The sequence below is a fragment of the Prionailurus viverrinus genome, chromosome F2 (assembly GCF_022837055.1).
Source record: "Prionailurus viverrinus isolate Anna chromosome F2, UM_Priviv_1.0, whole genome shotgun sequence".
NCBI classification, from domain to species: domain Eukaryota; kingdom Metazoa; phylum Chordata; class Mammalia; order Carnivora; family Felidae; genus Prionailurus; species Prionailurus viverrinus.
This window is the reverse complement of record NC_062578.1, coordinates 41,992,978-42,013,020: the sequence shown is the minus strand read 5'-3', so window position 1 is coordinate 42,013,020 and position 20,043 is coordinate 41,992,978. Positions and strand designations below refer to the sequence as shown.

The 20,043-nt window shown below is 41.7% G+C and overlaps 1 protein-coding gene and 1 long non-coding RNA gene across 2 annotated transcripts in view; one reads left to right on the top strand and one right to left on the bottom strand.

Annotated features, from left to right (window-relative positions):
* Positions 1–20,043, bottom strand: part of LOC125156351 (uncharacterized) — a 59,599-nt gene that overhangs the window by 22,823 nt on the left and 16,733 nt on the right. The gene's annotated exons all lie outside the window — the stretch shown is intronic.
* PLEKHF2 (pleckstrin homology and FYVE domain containing 2) overlaps positions 9,217–20,043 on the top strand; it is a 57,337-nt gene continuing 46,510 nt past the window's right edge. Inside the window, exon 1 of the mRNA XM_047842299.1 lies at positions 9,217–9,257. The gene's annotated coding sequence lies outside the window, so the exon portion shown is untranslated. The remainder of the gene's footprint in view (positions 9,258–20,043) is intronic.

Here is a 20,043-nt window from a genome sequence, read left to right as displayed (position 1 = left end):
ACAAAGGCCTGGAAAGAGCTACATTCTTTAGATACATAATATCCTAATTAGTGGCCATCCTTGGAAGCCAAAGAAATCAGTGCGGCAGCAGACTTCAAAGCCACTCATCTGATGACAGGCTAGGACACAGAATGACTTTAAATAAGAATAAGCCCTGACTGTGCTGCATTTTGCTAACATCCCAGTTATGACCATTCCCAGCATGCCTAATTTTTTCACTCCTAAATTTTTTTTCTCGTTGTCATGCCAGACAAGATAAATCTGTCTTCAGTAATCCACAAAGGGAAATCTTAACAATTCATTTATTTTTTTTATTTTTATTTTTATTTTATTTTTATTTTTTTGAGACAGAGAGAGACAGAGCATGAGCAGGGGAGGGGCAGAGAGAGAGGGAGACAGAACCAGAAGCAGGCTCCAGGCTCCTAGCTGTCAGCACAAAGCCCGATGCGGGGCTCGAACTCACAGACTGTGAGATCATGACCTGAGCTGAAGTTGGACGCTCAGCCGACTGAGCCACCCAGGTGCCCCAACAATTCATTAATTTAAAAATGCATGTAAACTTGATCCTAAAAGTTATCATTCTGTTTGAATTTAGTAAGTGAGCAAAAGTTCTTGAATCCAACTGACATATTTCCCAGCAGGGCCTAGCTTCCTCTTGGTCTAGAGGCCAACTTTATTTTTTCAACTATAGGTTATGTAAGCAAATGTTCAGCCTAGAGAATAGAATTATAACCTAATAGTTGGTTCTAGCTTGGAACAGGAGACTACATCTCTATCTTGAGCTGTAACATGCATTCATTCCAAAATTTCTGAAGTACCAGTTATGTATATTAGCAGGGGTTCAAAACTGGAGCCCTCTCCACCTCTCTCCATCTGTCACACCAACCTCATTTTCATCATAGAATTTATACTAGCTGGCATTGTATGATGTGATATACTAGAACAAAAGCTTCATGAGGGCAGGAACTTCACTACCTTTGATTTTAGTTCTGATCACTGCTATAATCCCAGAGCCTAAAACAGTGCCTGGTGGAAAGTACTTGCTCAATGGGCTACATGATGGTTCATCCAGGTGAATGGATGAGCCAGACATTGTGCTGTGTAGTTGACATGAACTTACAGAACACAGAAGTAGCTACCTCATTTCTACATAAAAGCAGTTGATGAGTTTCAGTCTAGGGCAGGATGGAAGGATGTGCCTTCAGGCTGATTTGCTTTAGCAAGCACATTGTTTCCACTTAGATCATGGATTGATTTGGGGTGATTTGATGTAGAGAATAATGGAGATTATGGAAAAGCAGCTAAATTCCCCCAATAAGTGGATAAATAAATAAAAGAATAAGTGTGTTTGATTGAATATCAAAGTTTCTAAAATAGCAATCTGCGATCCTTTCCCTCAGGATGTTACATTTAGTAGGGTAAATAGACACATTACGATAAACACAGTGGATGCAAAACAAACATAAAGTGTTGAAGAAGCCCCAGAAAATCAACAATTAAGTAAAAAAGACAGGTGAGGATATTGAGCTGAGGCTTATCGTAAGAATAAGAATTTGCCAGTTTTGCTCATTTGCAAAAATCTTCAGTAGTTCCCTCAAATACCCACAGAGACTTCCCCGACTTTGTATAGCCTGTTCAGATTAGACATAGCAGCATGACTTTGAGCCAAACTGGCCGGGTTCATATCATGGGCTGGCCAATTATTAGATGTGTAAACTATGTCGCTGTCCTTACAAGTTATCCAACAATACTAATATACCTACCTCACAAGGTTGACAGAAGAATTAACTGACTTAATAATTGTGCTTAGAATAGGGCCTGTCATTAGAAGCAACATCAAGTGATAGTTGCTATGATCTGTTATTGTTATTAATGGAATCACTATTACTGTTGTTGCTATGAACAGAATAGCATGCCTAGAGGCGAAAAAAATTACCAATTATGATTTAAAGGCAGTTCTAGTTTCCATCCTAGGCAGTGAGGTCAACGGGGTCTGCAAACGATGACCCATGCCAGAGAGAAAGCCAATTTTAACAGTCTAGGTAAATCTTGCCCCCAAAACACATAGCACAGCCTTTAATATAAAGGGATGTTAAATTGAGCTATTCACATATATACAACATGAGCTTAGATAACAGATGCATTACAGAAGGGAAGTTCCCTGGGGCGCCTAGTGGCTCAGTCGGTTAAGCGTCCTGACTTTGGCTTAGGTCATGATCTCACAGTTCACAAGTTCGAGCCCCGCGTCAGGCTCTGTGCTGACAGCTTGGAGCCTGGAGCCTGCTTTGGATTCTGTGTCTCCCTCTCTCTCTGTCCCTCCCCTGCTCATGGTCTGTTTCTCTCTCTGTTAAAAACAAATTAAACCGACTTCAGCTCAGGTCACGATCTCGCAGTCCGTGAGTTCGAGCCCCGCGTCAGGCTCTGGGCTGATGGCTCAGAGCCTGGAGCCTGTTTCCGATAAATAAACGTTGAAAAATAAATAAATAAATAAACGTTGAAAAAAAAAATTTATAAAAAAAAAAAACAAATTAAAAAAAAAAACTTTAAAAAAAAAAGGGAAGCTCCCAATGAAAATACATAATTACTACTTATTGATAACGGGATAATTAATTGGTAAAAGGAAAAAAAAATGGGAAAACCTAAATGTTCAACAGCAGTAGAAGATGTAGAATACTATATAGTCATTTAAGAGTCTCAGGTTCTACCGACTGAGCTAGCCGGGCAGTTTATAGCTATTTAAATAATTCTGCACAATCCATCTTCTGCCTATATTGTTGACTCCTAGTTGAAAATTAAGCTTTTCGAAGTCGCTGTGCTCTTAAAGAACTAATTTCTAGAACTTAAAGTCACAGACTGGGAAGCCTAGGATGTGATGACTGTGGAGTGCTTTGGAAAATCCTGCCAAGTGGGGACTCACCTGTTGCTTGTTAGGGATCTTGAGGGCTGCGCACATTACCAGGACCTACTTTGTTTTCTGAAATCAAGTCCTCGACTGAAGCAGAGGATGGTGTACAGACCTACTTTGTTTCCTGAAGTCTAGAGCTGGGCTGGAAAAGAGGCTGCTGTTGCAGGTGTTTGAGAGAGATTTCTGGTCGGTTCTGAATCCCTTTGTCTGCAGTTGCTATGAAACATTTAAAAGGTGAGAGGCGGTCCTTTATTTCCTATAGCTCCTTGTTTATAAAGGGTTTTATACAGGTGAGAGCAGCTGATGCCTTAGTGGGAATATTCTTTTTTTTTTTTTTTTTTTTAATTTTTTTTTTCAACGTTTATTTATTTTTGGGACAGAGAGAGACAGAGCATGAACGGGGGAGGGGCAGAGAGAGAGGGAGACACAGAATCGGAAGCAGGCTCCAGGCTCTGAGCTGTCAGCACAGAGCCCGATGTGGGGCTCGAACTCACGGACCGCGAGATCGTGACCTGGCTGAAGTCGGACGCTTAACTGACTGTGCCACCCAGGTGCCCCTGGGAATATTCTGATCTGGAGTCTCTTCTGTTTCCCCAGAGTGAATTTCTTAACAGATTGAAGAATTCAAATTAGTGTCCATTGCCACATCTTGAGTGTTCCGCGAATTGGGAAGAGGTGTAGAGAGCACTGAACAATGAAACAATGAACTGGCTGCAGTCAGGGGGAAAGGTGTGAAACCTCATGGACCACAGCTTCTTAGACCACAGAGGGAGAAAATGCAGAGAAAATTAGGTGAGCCGTGGCTATGGGGCAGCTGAAAAACCTCGTAAGTGCAGTGGCCGCGCTTTCTGAGTTAAATATTGGTGTTCTGAGTATGAGACCAAAACTGAGCTCTGTTGGAATATTTGGAATATGTGATTTCCTAATTCTGCTAAATCTTAATGGGAAATCAGACAGATTGTGTCCCAAGAAGAAGAAAACCTAGTAGCTGCACTTGAGAAATCTTGAAGAAGTTGAAAAGTAAATGGATGATTTGAGAAATCTGAGAAAACTGGAATTTGAAGACAGGTGTTTAAAAATTTTTTCTTAAGGTTGTTTATTTGAAGAGAGTTTGAGCATGCGTGTGGGGGAGGGGCAGAGAGCAGAAGAGAGAGAATCTCCAGTAGGCTCTGCATTGTCAGCTCAGAGCTCGACTCAGGGCTCAATCTCACAAACCAAGCGCTCATGACCTGAACTGAGGTCAACAGTTGGATGCTTAATAGACTGAGCCACCCAGGTGCCCCTAAAACTATTTTTTAATTTAAAAAATGTTTATTGTAGAAAATTTGGAAAATACAAAACAGCATAAAGAAAGTAAACTGTCTGTAATCTCACCACCGCGAAGTAACAACTCCTGGTATTTTGTTGTATTTTCTTCTAGTTTTGAAAATTGAATATGTAATGTTTAAAAACTATGGTAAAATACACATAACATAAAATTTATCATATTGCTCAGTTCCTAAATTTTTTCTTTAATGTTTATTTACTTTTGATAGACAGAGTGTGAGTGGGGGAGGGGTAGAGACAGGGGGAGACACAGAATTCGAAGCAGCTCCAGGCTCTGAGCTGTCAGCACAGAGCCCAACGCGGGGTTCGAACTCACGGACCATGAGATCATGACCTGAGCCAAAGCCGGAAGCTTAACCGACTGAGCCACCCAGGTGCCCCTCATTTTACTCAGTTTTAAGTGTGCAGTTCAGTGGCATTAAGTACATTCACACTGCTGTGCAGATACTACCACCACCCATGTCCAAAACACTTCTCCCCTCAACACACTGGAACTCTGTGCCCATTAATCACCAACTCCCTCCCTCCAGCTCCTGGCAGCCACCATTCTACTTTCTGTCTCTATGATTTTAATCGAACACATAGTTTTTATTTAAAATTAAAATTATACTGTATATAGAGTTTTGTGCCCTGCTCTTTTTAACGAATATTGTATCCCTCATTAATAGTCTTGTCAATGTCATTTTGTAATATATTCTATATGGATGTCTCTTCCTTTTTTTTTTCCATTTTCTTTTAAAATTGTCCATATGCATACTTAAAGTTTTGTGAGTAAGCGACATTCTGTAGAGTGTTTAAGTAACTCCGTAAAATTAACAGCTGTAGAAATCTTTTTAGAAAAACAAGATTAATGCTGTCACGCAGTGTCTTCTCGTTTGATTTTGATAAAGAAGCTACACTTGTTAGAACAGAAACAAGAAAAGTACTTACCTAATCTAAGTGAATTTTCTGAGGCCATCTTAACATGATAAACACCTGTGCCAACATTCTACATTTGTTCCCAGTATAATTATTTACATAGAAAAAGAGAGGATTATAAAACATAAAGGAACCTATAGTTTTCTGTAACACTATCTTTCCTAGGAGAGTTATAAAATTTTTGGCCTCACTTCCACTATTTTTTTTTTTTTAAACTAAATGCAGAAAAACCTAGCTGGTGGTTACTTTTAACCTAAAACACTTACCAAGAAGAAAAATTTTCAATTGTGACATGAGACTAGGAAAACAGGACAGTCTTCTTTGGAGGCCCCATCCCACTCCCATCACCCCTTGGCTCATCTGTTAAGGTGTTAATGGGATTTTCTGTGTGGTGTTGGGATCTTTGTGGAGCAGGCACTGCGTCACTCCCTTCCCTGGGTCTAGAGCGCCTCTCCTGAGGGAAAGAGCAAAATTTACAGTTGTGGCCTAGGTGAGGGAAAATCCCTGAATCTTAAAAGCCTGTTTCTTCCTAGGGCCTCATTTCCCAACAAACCAAGCCCTCCCCAGGACCGTGCACTATGAAAGGAAGTGTCTTTTTCCTTTCAACCTTAGAAAATACACCCATGCTGAATCAGCCATGTTCCAAGCATATTAAAACAAGCCATTGCTAATGGTAGATTTCAACTAGATCTGTTCTCCACTGTACAGACCTCAAAGTCTTCAGTACCATTGAGGACTCTGTTCTTATTTTCCACTGTGATGGGAGCACCACCCCAATCCAGAGAAATCTAGTTTCCTTGAAAGCTGGCTTTGCTCTCAGGGCATGTTCTTATGGGTGGCCACCGGTTCTCCCGGGCTTCCGATTGGCCAACAAAAATGGCCATGCTCACCATCCCTGCCTCCACATTCTCTCCATTCCATGACTTCCACTGCCTGGCCAAAAACTTCTATGGTTCATGCCAGGGGTTGATGACGAAGAGTTCCTAGTACTTTCCCTGTCCTAAATGCAGAGGAGAGCTCCTGTAGTGATGGTCCCTGGAGACCAGCCTCTTGACTGTTCTACCCAGGTTACAGAGCCCCCGCTTTCTCTCTGGGGCTTTCTGGGGCCACCCGCCCCCTCCCTGGTGTTTGGTTCTCATTCCTAACCACCCCATTTCTACTGTCTCATTTCTAAAGTGTTTCCTATAATTGGGCAACTTCAAGTGCCTGTAAAATAATTAACCTTCCATTAGTAGAAGTTTGACTTCTAATGCTTTCTCTGGTACCCCTCTCATTGCTTTAGGCTTCTGGAGAATATCTGCAAATGTGCTTTCCCAAGCCCTCTCCCTCTGAGGCTCCAAGAGTGTGGGATCTTTTGCATTGGTCTGGGCTGCAGAGAATGATCCCCTCAATCGTACATAAAGCATTAGGATGAATTGAATGTGGATGAGCCTGTCTGATCTAGAAATTGATTTTAACCAATCAGGGAAGCTACATTGTAAAGGCTCAATCCAGAGGCAGTCTCTACCCTTCTCAGCTCCTAATCAATTCCTGTTGTTCCTCATCCTGTGTGAGAAATAAATTGGCAATTGCAAAAAGTTCCCGAAATGAGGATATCCGTAAGAGTTAGGTTTTAACAGTGATTTCCTTCTCAAGTCGATATTCAAAATATAAATTGAGGGAACAATAGTAAACAGAAGGACAAAGCAAGTAGTTAAATTTGAAAGCAAGTTTGCCTCCACAAAAACCCTGACAGAGTTGTGGTTGCATTTATTTTTCCTCTTAAAGAAAAGGAAATGAAAATTATTGACAGTGAAAAGGAAATGGTCTGAGTTGCTGAAATGTTTGGTTTAGAGGATTACTTCGTATAAGGTCAGATGCAAAGTTGCCTTTGACTTTCTGAATATCTTGTACCTTTGAGTACTGATTTTCTATAGGTTTTAGTTTCACTTTCTGTGTGTTTTTCATATATGTTAAATCAATTTATATTGTATGCTAATAACTGGCTAGTTTGGGATCAGGTATTTTTAAAAGTTATATTAATTCAGAAGGTGTTGGGAAATATTGGCCCAATAATGCAGCTTTCAGTATAATTTATGACCAGAAATCTTTGCATTAAAAACTCTTCTGAGTCACTGTATCAATTATGTCCATAGAAGAATACATTGTTTTCTATTTTTGTAGGCATTTCCTGTTTCACTTTTACATATTCTGTAATGTAGGTACAACTATTGTTTTGTTGATTCTTGTACTTGGACAAGCCAAAGTTCAGCAACACTGAGTTTTTTTCTTCTTCCCCTCTACCCCTCCCTCCCTTGCCCCAAGGTCACTATAAAAAGCAGGAATAAAGTGCATGTTGGCTGTCTCCCAGCTTAATGTTCCATACTTTGGGTGAAGCCGGATCTTGGAGCACTTTTCAGTTACCTACTTATTTATGCAATCTGAGTCAGGTAAATATGCTTAAGCCAAATCAAAGCCAAGTGTTTAATATGCTTATTTTCAGAATGATTTTATTTACAGTAATTGCTTTCCTGTTTTTTATGCAATACATTGTGTTCTTAGCAGGGCAGAGAAGTGTATTTAAACCCCTTATCTGGCGACTTGGCCCATTTTCTCTGCATTTGATGATAGCATCTGGCAGGACCCAAAGCTCCAATCCCAAGTGATTCACATAATGTACAATGTTACCCTTGTCTGGTTTTCTCTTCACTAGGACTGTCTAATAGGATTTGGACTAAGGAATTTCCACAAACTTAAAAGTTGAATCTTAGATTTGGATGGGATCTTTCAGTTCATTAAGTGCATTTCCCACCCAATGCAATAATCTCTTCCATAGCCTACCTGACAGTGGTTATCACCCCTTGTCCCCCAACACCTCCAAGGACAGGCCCTCACAGTGGATGAGGCCGTTCATTCCACTCTGAACAATGAATTCCTGGAAAGTTCTTCCTCAGGTCGTCATGACGAACAGATATTTTTGTCTCTAATTTCCACCCATTGGTCCTAATTTGATCATCAGATGACAAATTACATTATGGTCATAAAATTAGAATTGACCTTAACATTTTTTTTCAGTGTATTTACTTATTTTGAGAGAGAGAGAGAAGCAGGGGACAGAGCCCAACACGGGGCTCAATCTCACAAACGTGAGATCATGACCTGAGCCAAAATCAAGTCGGTTGCTTAACCAACTGAGCCACCCAGGTGCCCCTTGACTGTAACATTTAAATTCTTCTTTCATACAGTGAAAATGTAAATAATTCTCATACTACCTCCTAAGAAGATGACTTTTATTATCCAGGTAGATATTTCTTATTCTTTTAACTGTTCATTCTCCTTTTATGGCTCACATAATTGAGATTCTTCAACTTGCCAGAGGCAGGAAACCCAACTCAAAATGGCTCAAATGAAGAAAAAAAGTATTGATTTACTAATTGAAAAGTCCAGAGGAAGAGGAGGGTTCTGGCCCAGCCAATGCCATTAGGGCAAGGTCTCACTTGCCATCTGTGTCATTCAGTGTCCCATCAGGAGAAACAAGCCACACAATCATTTGAACAGGGAAATTTTATTTATTTATTTTTTTTAACTTTGTTTTGAATATAATTTATTGTCATATTGGTTTCCATACAACACCCAGTGCTCCTCCCAACAAGTGCCCTCCTCAATCCCATCACCCACTTTCCCCTCTCCCCAACCCCCATCAACCCTCAGTTTGTTATCAGTATTTAAGAGTTTCTTATGGTTTGCCTCCCTCCCTCCCTCTCTGTAACTCCCCCCCCCCCCCCAGGGTCATAGGGTAGATCTATTTTTAAATTTTTTGAGGAACCTCCACACTGTTTTCCAGAGCAGCTGCACCACCAACAGCGCAAGAGGGTTCCTGTTTCTCCACATCCTCGCCAGCATCTATATAGTCTCCTGATTTGTTCATTTTAGCCACTCTGACTGGCGTGAGGTGGCATCTCAGTGTGGTTTTGATTTGTATTTCCCTGATGAGGAGTGATATTGACCATCTTTTCATGTGTCTGTTGGCCATCTGGATGTCTTCTGGATGTCTTCTTTAGAAAAGTGTCTATTCATGTCTTCAGCCCATTTCTTCACTGGATTATTTGTTTTTCAACTGTGGAGTTTGGTGAGTTCTTTATAGATTTTGGATACTAGCCCTTTATCCAATATGTCATTTGCAAATATCTTTTCCCATTCCGTAGGTTGCCTTTTAATTTTGTTGATTGTTTCCTTTGCAGTGCAGAAGCTTTTTATCTTCATGAGGTCCTAATAGTTCATTTTTGCTTTTAATTCCCTTGCCTTTGGAGATGTGTCGAGTAAGAAATTGCTCCAGCTGAGGTCAAAGAGGTTTATTCCTGCTTTCTCCTCTAGGGTTTTGATGGTTTCCTGTCTCACATTCAGGTCCTTCATCCATTTTGAGTTTATTTTTGTGAATGGTGTAAGAAAGTGGTCTAGTTTCATTCTTCTGAATGTTGCTGTCCAGTTCTCCCAGCACCATTTGTTAAAGAGACTGCCTTTTTTCCATTGGATATTCTTTCCTTCTTTGTCAAAGATTAGTTGGCCACACATTTGTGGGTCCAATTCTGGGCTCGCTATTCTATTCCATTAGTCTATGTATCTATTTTTGTGCCAATACCATACTGTCTTAATGATTACAGCTTTGTAGTAGAGGCTAATGTCTGGGATTGTGATGCCTCCCACTTTGGTTTTCTTCTTCAATATTACTTTGGCTATTCGGGGTCTTTTGTGGTTCCATACAAATCTTAGGACTGCTTGCTCTAGCTTTGAGAAGAATGCTGGTGCAGCTTTTATTGGGATTGCATTGAATGTGTAGATTCCTTTGGGTAGTATTGGCATTTTAATGATATTTATTCTTCCAATCCATGAGCATGGAGTATTTTTCCATTTCTTTGTATCTTCTTCAATTTCCTTCATAAGCTTTCTATAGTTTTCAGCATACAGATCTTTTACATCTTTGGTTAGGTTTATTCCTAGGTACTTTATGATTCTTGGTGCAATTGCGAAAGGGATCAGATTCTTTATTTCTCTTTCTGTTGCTTCATTATTGGTGTATATAAATGCAACCAATTTCTATACATTGATTTTGTGCCCTGCAACTTGGCTGAATTCATGTATCAATTCTAGCGGACTTTTGGTGGAGTCGGTCAGATTTTCCATGTACAGTATCATGTCTTCTGTGAAAAGGGAAAGTTTGACTTCATCTTTGCCAATTTTGATGCCTTTAATTTCATTTTGTTGTCTGATTGCTGATGCTAGGACTTCCAACACTATGTTAAACAACAGTGGTGAGAGTGGACATTGAACAGGGAAACTAAATTCTAAAGAATTATTAACTATAACAAGGGATGGGAATAACAATTTATTTCTTGGCTTTCAAGAAATAAAGAGAATTCTAAAAAATGCAGGAGTAGCACATATAAGGAGCAATATTCCCCCTGGGGCTGGGATAGAGTACCCAAGAAAGAGCCAACCATTCCCATCCCCTGACCCTGAGTTGAGATCCAGACCTTGTTGGAGAGGTCACAGCTCTATTTCACTGATTGGCAGAGGAGTAGCTCTCATGCTGTTTCAGGGGAACTTCCTGGAAATTTACCCCCTGGAATTTGCTGGAAATTTATCTTCTTAGGATGCTGGGGAAAGTGTAGATGCTGATGAAGTATAACATTATGACAGCTACTAAAGAAAAAATATTTGAGGGCCCATGTACATTTTTGCAGAGCAGACAATAAATTGGGGCTGAATAAATTGGGGTTGAATCTGGGGCTAAGAGACAATAAATTGATAACTGGCAAACAACCATTATATTCCTTTCCTTTCTTCAGGCTCTATGCACTCTCCCATGGTAACAAGATGGCTGCCAGCAGCTCCAAGTTCCTATCTCTTCCTCTAGGTGACTCAGCTGGGAAGAGAAGACTCTCCCAAATATTACACTGGATCAAGGTTAACCAAGTCTAACACAAGGTTAATCAAGATCTTGTAACACAAGAATGTGTTCATTCCTGAACCAATCACAGTATCCAGGTGGCTCTGTTGCCCTGATTGGCCAGGCCTGAGATATCCTACCCCCGGAGGTAGGGGTGAGTCAACCTCACCCCTATCAAATGTACAGAGAAAGTTCCAAGTAAAATCAAGCTGTTGATCCAGAAGAGGGAGTGGCTGATAAGCAGGCAAAACCACACTTATGGTCGTTAGGGGCAAAGATCTCAATCAGTCAATGCCTCTCTTTTCTCACCTTGGTAAAGTACAAACAATAATAATGTCTATTTGAGTTAGAAGGGATTTTTAAAATGCCACACCTTTATTCCTGCTCACATTTAGAAAAACTTGACAAATAGGCTCAAGAGCCAGTGGGATGCAGTATAGCATGTTAGCTTTATTAGGGAGAAAGGCCGATACCAAATGCCATTCAGGGGCTGTCACCATCTCTGGTAGCACTAAACAGCCCACAGGACCCTACATACCTCCCTGCCCCTCAGGCCATATGAACTGGCAACTGTAAAACTTATGAACTTATGGCATAGACAGAGATGAGTAGACCAAATCTTGTGTTTTTTGTAGCTAGACAAATCTCAAAGAGGAGAGGAGTGAGCTGATCCAGATATGCACAATTCTTTTTTTTTTTTTTTGATGGGGGGGGCACAAGTGAATAAAGGGCAGAGAGAGAGAGAGAGAGAGAGAGAGAGAGAGAGAGAAAATCCCAAGAGGGGCAGAGGGAGAGACAGAAAGAGAAAGCGGGGCTCACCCAAAGCAGGGCTTGTGTTTTTATCCCAAGTGGGGCTTGTGTTCACCAGAAGCAGGATTTGTGTTCTCTCAGTGTGGGACTTGAACTCATGAACCGTGAGATCATGACCTGAGCGGAAGTCAGATATTTAACAACTGAGCCACCCAGGTGCCCCACAACTCTTCTTTCTAAACACTCCCTGCCCCTGCAAAACAAACTATTCTTCTTCCCCTGGGAAGAATACGTGAGGGTGGGGCAAGAGAACAGGAATGTAATTCTAGCAGAGTCCCATCTACACTCTCTAGCTTGGTTAATTGGGTTTACCCATTAAGATTATGGTTACCTGAAGTTTTAGCTACCTCCTTGGAGGATCAGGCATCTGTCAGATCTGGCTCCCTCCTTAATGGGGCTCTGTCAGTTCCAACCACTTTTCCTATGGGTTATTTTCTGGGCACTTGCAGTATTTTATTTTATTTTATTTTATTTTTCAATATATGAAGTTTATTGTCAAATTGGTTTCCATACAACACCCAGTGCTCATCCCAAAAGGTGCCCTCCTCAATACCCATCACCACCCTCTCCTTCCTCCCACCCCCCATCAACCCTCAGTTTGTTCTCAGTCTTTAAGAGTCTCTTATGCTTTGGCTCTCTCCCACTCTAACCTCTCTCTCTCTCTCTTTTTTTCCTTCCCCTCCCCCATGGGTTTCTGTTAAGTTTCTCAGGATCCACATAAGAGTGAAAACATATGGTATCTGTCTTTCTCTGTATGGCTTATTTCACTTAGCATAACACTCTCCAGCTCCATCCATGTTGCTACAAAGGGCCATATTTCATTCTTTCTCATTGCCACGTAGTACTCCATTGTGTATATAAACCACAATTTCTTTATCCATTCATCAGTTGATGGACATTTAGGGTCTTTCCACAATTTGGCTATTGTTGAGAGTGCTGCTATAAACATTGGGGTACAGTACTTGCAGTATTTTAAATTTGAATTGGTTGCAACATTTAAAGACGGGGTGATATCACATACAAATCTCATTTCAGTTTCTTTGGGTGAAAAAAAATAAGTGACTTAGAACCCTCATTCTCACAATGAAATGATCAGCTCGACCTGAGTAGCGGCTGCCACCTTGAGATTGAGGATGATCTCTCCTGTTTGCTGTAGTCCACCGAATCCCATTTATTACAACTGGCCACCTCACTCATTTACTTACCTGCCTGGCCAATGTAGGCATTTAAATGTATAACCCCTGTGCGAGACCCCCTATAACTGGTGCCTTCCCTGCCATTCTGGGTGGCCTGGTTCCACTAGGTGGATGCCCATCCGTACTCTTTTAGGTGGGACTAGTCAACTCTTACCAAGTGAGCCTAGAAGGGCCCAGGCAAAGGCTGGTCTATTTCTATAATTCTTAAAAGAATAAAATGACAATAGGCATGTTACCTGTGCAGTTAAGCATGGCTGTGGTTATTATAATGGTATAACCACCATGCAGAAAAGAATTTAGAATGTCCACATTCACATTCATGAACAGCCCGGAATAGAGGAAGATCATGGCGTAGGAGGACGCTGGGCTCACCGGGCATCCTGCTGATCACTTAGATTCCACCTACACCTGCCTAAATAACCCAGAAAACCAACAGAAGACTAGCAGAACGAGTCTCTGGAGCCAAGCGCAGACGAGAGGCCCACGGAAGAGGGTAGGAAGGGCGGCGAGGTGGTGCGTGCTCCACGGACTGGCGGGAGGGAGCCGGGGCGGAGGGGCGGCCCACCGGCCAAGCAGAGCCCCCAAGTCTGGCTGGCAAAAGCAGAGGGGCCGGACGGTGTGTGTTCTGACAGCAAGTGGGACTTGACATCTGGAAGGTTATAAGCTAACAGCTCTGCTGGGAGAACGGGAGGGCTGGAGGACAACGGGAGGGAGAGTTGTTGAGCCCCAAGGACAGAGGGCAGCTTGATGGGGGCAAAAAGGCGCTCGCCAGCGCCATCTCCCTCGCCCATCCCCCAGCCAAAATCCCAAAGGGAATCAGTTCCTGCCAGGGAACTTGCTTGCACAGTGCAAACACCCAACACTGTGCTTCTGCGGATCCATCCCCCCGGCGGGTCTGACTCCCTCCCGGTGCCGCAGGGCCCCTCTTGAAGCGGATCTCTGAAGGAAAAGCAAGCTGAGCCTGCCCCTCCCACCACTGTGCACCTTGCCCATCCACCCCGGCTAATACGCCAGATCCCCAGCACCACAAGCCTGGCAGTGTGCAAGTAGTCCAGACGGGCCATGCCACCCCACAGTGAATCCTGCTCTTAGGAGAGGGGAAGAGAAGGTACACACCAGTCTGACTGTGGCCCCAGCAGTGGGCTGGGGGCAGACATCAGGTCTGACTGCGGCCCCGCCCACCAACACAAGTTATTCAAGACAGCACAGGGGAAGTGCCTCTCAGTCCCGCACCACTCCAGGGACTATCCAAAATGACGAAACAGAAGAAGTCCCCTCAGAAAAACGTCCAGGAAATAACAACAGCTAACGAACTGATCAAAAATGATTTAAACAATATAACAGAAAGCCAGTTTAGAATAATAGTCATAAAATTAATCGCTGGGCTTGAAAACAGTATAAAGGACAGCAGAGAATCTCTTGCTACAGAGATCAAGGGACTAAGGAACAGTCAGGAGGAGCTAAAAAAAATGCTATCAATGAACTGCAAAATAAAATGGAGACAACTACGGCTCGGATTGAAGAGGCAGAGGAGAGAATAGGTGAACTAGAAGATAAAATTATGGAAAAGGAAGAAGCTGAGAAAAAGAGAGATTAAAAAAATCCAGGAGTATGAGGGGAAAATTAGAGAACTAAGTGATGCACTAAAGAGAAATAATATACGCATAACTGGTATTCCAGAGGAGGAAGAGAGAGGGAAAGGTGCTGAAGGTGTACTTGAAGAAATCATAGCTGAGAACTTCCTGGATCTGGGGAAGGAAAAAGGCATTGAAATCCAAGAGGCACAGAGAACTCCCTTCAGATGTAACTTGAATCGATCTTCTGCACAACATATCATAGTGAAACTGGCAAAATACAAGGATAAAGAGAAAATTCTGAAAGCAGCTAGAGATAAACGTGCTCTAACATATAAAGGGAGACCTATAAGACCCGTGACCAATCTCTCTACTGAAACTTGGCAGGCCAGAAAGGAATGGCAGGAGATCTTCCATGTGATGAACAGAAAAAATATGCAGCCAAGAATCCTTTATCCAGCAAGTCTGTCATTTAGAATAGAAGAAGAGATAAAAGTCTTCCCAAACAAACAAAAACTGAAGGAATTTGTCACCACTAAACCAGCCCTACAAGAGATCCTAAGGGGGATCCTGTGAGACAAAGTACCAGAGACATCACTACAAGCATGAAACCTACGGACATCACAATGACTCTAAACCCATATCTGTCTATAATAACACTGAATGTAAATGGACTAAATGCGCCAACCAAAAGACATAGGGTATCAGAATGGATAAAAAAACAAGACCCATCTATTTGCTGTCTACAAGAGACTCATTTTAGACCTGAGGACACCTTCAGATTGAGAGTGAGGGGATGGAGAACTATTTATCATGCCACTGGAAGTCAAAAGAAAGCTGGAGTAGCCATACTTATATCAGACAAACTAGACTTTAAATTAAAGCCTGTAACAAGAGATGAAGAAGGGTATTATGTAATAATCATAGGGTCTATCCACCAGGAAGAGCTAACAATTATAAATGTCTATGTGCCGAATACCGGAGCCCCCAAATATATAAAACGATTACTCACAAATATAAGCAACCTTATTGATAAGAATGTGGTAATTGCAGGGGACTTTAACACTCCACTTGCAGAAATGGATAGATCATCTAGACACACGGTCAATAAAGAAACAAGGGCCCTGAATAATACATTGGATCAGATGGACTTGACAGATATATTTAGAACTCTGCATCCCAAAGCAACAGAATATACTTTTTTCTCGAGTGCACATGGAACATTCTCCAAGATAGATTACATACTGGGTCACAAAACAGCCCTTCATAAGTATACAAGAATTGAAATCATACCATGCATACTTTCAGACCACAATACTATGAAGCTTGAAATCAACCACAGGAAAAAGTCTGGAAAACCTCCAAAAGCATGGAGGTTAAAGAACACCCTACTAAAGAATGAATGGGTCAACCAGGCAATTAGAGAAGGAATTAAAAAATATATGGAAACAAATGAAAACAAATACAACAATCCAAACGCTTTGGGATGCAGCGAAGGCAATCCTGAGAGGAAAATACATGGCAATCCTGAGAGGAAAATACATTGCAATCCAGGCCTATCTCAAGAAACAAGAAAAATCCCAAATACAAAATCTAACAACACACCTGAAAGAAATAGAAGCAGAACAGCAAAAACAGCCTAAATCCAGCAGAAGAAAAGAAATAATAAAGATCAGAGCAGAAATAAACAATATAGAATCTAAAAAAACTGTAGAGCAGATCAACGAAACCAAGAGTTGTTTTTTTGAAAAAAATTCATGAACAGCCCATCACAGCATACCCAATAGAATCCTATGATCTTCACAGTATTTACACACACGCGCGCACGCGCGCGCACACACACACACACACACACACACACACAGAGTGAGGAGAAGAGATTTGCCGGTAACTACTGTTGGGAGACAATTCTTCATGGATCTTCGGTGTTTCTGTATGGCTTGCAAGGACAGGTACTGACCTCCCTTTATTCTAGATCATATTTCTTAGCCTCATCTAAGGATGTTTATACAGTGAATAGCCTTGGAATATAGAAATAGTGTCTCCCTGCAGAGCAAAGGGCAGTCATGTTTACAGTCCAGTATAATAAAAGATAATGTCTCCTCAGGAGCAAAGGGTATTATTACTGCCCATTGTAAAACAGGATTTGTGTTTCCTAACCATAGGCTTCCCTCCTGTAACTTACCCCATTGTGTGTGTAGTTCCCACTGGGTTCTCTTCACAATACAGCAACAGCTGTGACTTCAGTCCCCACTCATGGCAAAGAAAATTGGACCAGTGTGGGCCCCTGATTCCAGAACAGCATTGCATTAGCTGGTCAACACTTACCCTGTGGTCTGGCTGGGCAAGATAAGCCTGGCCAATCAGAATTCTCTTTTGAGAGAATAAAGTTGCTAGTAACAGGAGCAGGAAAGGAAAGGATGCCTAGAAAGAGTGAAGACAAATTAGAATTGGGGACACAAAATGGTAACAGCAAGTCAAATTTTGAGCAGAACAGATGCACACAGAGAAACAATGTTGCTATAAGAAACAGAGACAGAGATAGAGTAGCCCAAGAAAAAGAGAGAAAAAGTAGCTTTGGTTCCTGATGGCTTCCTAGTTTCTGTTAACAAATATCTTTATCATAAATGCTCTTTTTCTAAAGATTTGAGTGACTCTTTGTTTCAATCAACCAAAGGACCCTGACCAAGACAGCTGGCCATGCCTGTAAACAGGCATCTAGCTGAGAAACAGTACACTATTGCTCTATCACAAAATACTCCTCTTCCAGAAAGGGACCGTGAATGTGGGAGCAACCATGTTAATCACCCTTAGGAAACAGAAAGTTGCCTTTAAGAATGTTACTTTAAAATGATGAATTTTGTGGTATTGAATTATATCTCAATAAAGCTGTTGATTTTAAAAAGTGTTTTTTAAAGGGGTGCTTGTGTGGCTCAATCAGTTAAGCATCCGACTTGGCTCAGGTCATGATCTCGAGGTTCATTAGTTCTAGCCTGGTGTCAGGCTCCATGCTGACAGCTCAGAACCTGGAACCTGCTTCAAATTCTGTGTCTCCCTCTCTCTCTGCCTCTCCCCACTTGCACTCTATCTGTCTGTCTGTCTCTCAGAAATAAATAAACATTAAAAAAAATTTTAAGTGCTTTTAAAAGAAAAGCTAATGTAATACAAATTATTGGGTTTTTTGAAGGTACCAGGGAAGTCATTAAGGACAAATGTGTGGGACAGATTGAGTCTGCCTTTAAGGAATAGGAGGAGCTTGGGAGTGTATAACCACATGCCCTGGGTCATTTGGATTTGTGACCTAAGAGCTTGGACAGTCCCAAGGAAACCTGAGGGGACCAGGATGGCCCCTGACTGTGGTATTAAATAGTCTGGGCAGCAAGTGTCTACTTAGGTAGTATTGACAAGCCCTCCCACTCAAATGATCTTAACATCTGCTAGTGTTTCTCATCCATTAGGATGGCTATTAACAAAAGAATAGAAAACCACAAATGTTGGTGTGAATGTGGAGAAATTGGAACCCTTGTGCTTTGCTGATGGGAATGTAAAATGATGCAGCCACTGTAAAGAAATTGCTATACTATTTTGTACAGAAAAGGAAACCAGTTACATGGAGGTGACTGTCTAAGTGGAGACTGTGGAGTGGAGAATGCCTAAGAAGGAATGCAGTGAGATTAACCCAGATAGGGCATTAAATGACACCAGAGACCATCACTCAGGTTTTAGCAAAATAAAGGACCCAGGAGAATTGAGCAGAGGCTTGAAATGACTCTCAGACCAACATGGAATTCTTAGGGGCTCTCCTCTCTGTAGCTCCAAGCTCATGCATAAATATTCATATTCATATTGTTTTGAGTCTGCAAATTGGAATATCATAAATGTACATGGCATCTAGGCCCAAGAACATTGGGACAGGCTAAGGGGAGGATGAGCTGTGTGAGACTTGAGGAGAAAAGCCTTGTCTGAGCCAGGTGAACTTTGCTGCTGGTGCACTGGGGGTGTTATAAATGAGATGCTCCTCACTACAGACCCTCTAGGATAGTGTTTCTAATGTGTCATGTGAGATTCTGCATGTTCTAGGTAAGAAAGGATTTGGTCTTCCAATAAAGCTGATCTAGGTCACTGTCTGCAACCTCCCTACTCCCTTTGCTGATAAGGAAACAAACTTTAATTTGTGAAATAAAAGTGACTTATCCAAGATTATGCAGGTAGGGCCATCTCTGCCTCTTCTCATGGAATATTTTGCTACACTTCCAAATAATTTGAAGTTGTGTATCAGTAGGTCTTTATAACAATTCTACTTTTCTCTATTTTCTTTGAATTGCCTTTATCCAGCACCCTGAATGATGATAGAATGCATTCTTATTAATTCAGGAAGGGGATCCTAATGTTGCCCATGGAGTTGGGGCAGTTTCTCCAATAATGGCGCCCTTAGCCCAATAGTAGCAAATAATGGTGGCCAGGCATCCTTAGGACTAGTGGCATATACCTCAGAGATGGTTAGAGAAGCAAAGGCCTCATTTGGGGGTCATGGGACAGAATGAACATATTGAACTCTACAGCTGTGGTCCCATTAGCATCTTGCCTAACCAAAAAACCACAAGCCAGACAGAATATGCTTTGGGTCCCTACCCAGCAACTTTTAAGATGCCTTTGCGAAACTCTGTATCAATAGACACAATTTCATTGCTCTGTTATGTATCTATCATTCATGGGTGCCATTTACTTCAGACGCCAGACGGGCTGCTTAAGCAGTTTCCACTGTCAGTGGTGTAGAGTGTTGGACACATTCCAGTAAAATTAAAACTAATACGTGTTGAGTGCTTGCTATGTCCCAGGGACCGTTCTAAGTGTTTTTTAATTTTGTTTTAACATTTATTCATTTTTGAGAGACAGAGCACGAGTGGGGGAGGGGCAGAGAGAGAAGGAGACACAGAATCCAAAGCAGGCTCCAGGCTCCCACCTGTCGGCACAGAGCCCTACGTGGGACTCAAACTCACAAGACTGCGAGATCATGACCTGAGCTGAAGTCGGATGCTCACCCGACTGAGCCACCCACGTGCCCCTCTAAGTGCTTTCTATACATTTATTCATGTAATCTTCAAAACAACCCAGTAAGGTAGAGGCTATTATTATTCTGATTGAGCAGGTGTAGAAACTAAAATAAAGAGCTGTTAAGTCACTTTTCTGAAAGCGGCAGCCAGTAAGTGGCAGAGCTGGGATTTGAGCCCAGAAAATCTGGAGTTAGAATCTGTGCTTTTAAATCTTTACACTATTCTGCCTCTCCTGTACTATATGGTTTAATATAATGGGTAATTATACATCAGAACTACATTGTCTTTCAGTGTCCTGAAGGGCATTTTGACCTTCTTCAGGGTTGATTGTCCC